The 1100-nt window shown below is 35.2% G+C and overlaps 1 pseudogene; it reads left to right on the forward strand.

Annotated features, from left to right (window-relative positions):
• Positions 1-208: 208 nt before the first annotated feature.
• Positions 209-423, forward strand: LOC111508536 (U2 spliceosomal RNA; annotated as a pseudogene).
• The last annotated feature ends 677 nt before the right edge of the window (positions 424-1100 follow it).

Consider the following 1100-nt stretch of genomic DNA (forward strand, 5'->3'; position numbering starts at 1 on the left):
ATTTCATTTTCTTTAACTGAGGAAAGTTATTAATTCCAAAAAATGTGTTGTTTATGTTCTCAAAAATAGGTTTGTTAAAGGAACCTCTGAATATTACATGTTAACTACAAGAGTTATGGGTAAATGGCGCGATCTTGTTGAACGCAACGCGTTGCATATTCTTACACAGTCTCACTCGATAAGAACCAGGGAAATGAATAATTTCTTCATCGCTTCTCGGCCCTTGGCAAAGATCAAAGTGTAGTATCTGTTCTTATAAGCCGAATATCTGATACGCTCCCATGCGGGGCCAGTATATTGAATTAATTTTTGGAAGTCGACAGCACAGTAAACTTATATACACTAGTCCCACTTAGCGTCGGTCTCTTTGATGTTGGTGTCCAGGAGTTTCAGTTTTTACAATGCTGACGTATTTGACACTAATGACATTTGTCCCTACTACAATCTCAACCAAAGAGTCTAAACACTGCTCAACATAACAACTATTCATATAAACTGCTCAAAAATATACAATCAATGAAAATAATGTTGGGAACCTGAGAAATTGTACAAATGATAATTTTGCATTTGTGAAATATTCAAGTAACCCAGATCATTTGGACAATGGTTAACTATGTTTCAAGTAGATTTTAAAAATTCATGGGATCGCCAGATGTTCATATTCGGATGTGACAAAATATGTTTTCATTTCAACAAGAAAAAAGACAAGATGAAGAATGAGTTTTGTTATTCATGAACCATGGTACGAATCCATGCGAAATTTCTTTATAGTGATTTTTGCGGCCAAATATAGCATATTAATTTATTGGATTTGAGAATTCAAGATGGCGGAAGAGTTTGCCGATTCGATCACTTAAGATTTAAGAATCTGTAGAGCCTATTCTTATTGAATTATGTAGTACTATTTGGTACTTGAAGAAGTAATTGTAAGTGTAAGAAGTAATTGCGTAGTGTTCAACAAACAAATTTTTTAGTAGGTTGGGTGAAACCCATGAAATTCCACAACTATGGAAGTTATTCCTGCATATGCTGTTGGCGATACAACTGCCTCAATTCTGTGAAGAATCCTGCACTGACACCTGTCGGATATAATCCAGCGC

Source organism: Leptinotarsa decemlineata, unplaced genomic scaffold, assembly GCF_025532065.1.
Source record: "Leptinotarsa decemlineata unplaced genomic scaffold, Ldec_3_MD MMD2_tig00003348_RagTag_RagTag, whole genome shotgun sequence".
Classification (NCBI taxonomy): domain Eukaryota; kingdom Metazoa; phylum Arthropoda; class Insecta; order Coleoptera; family Chrysomelidae; genus Leptinotarsa; species Leptinotarsa decemlineata.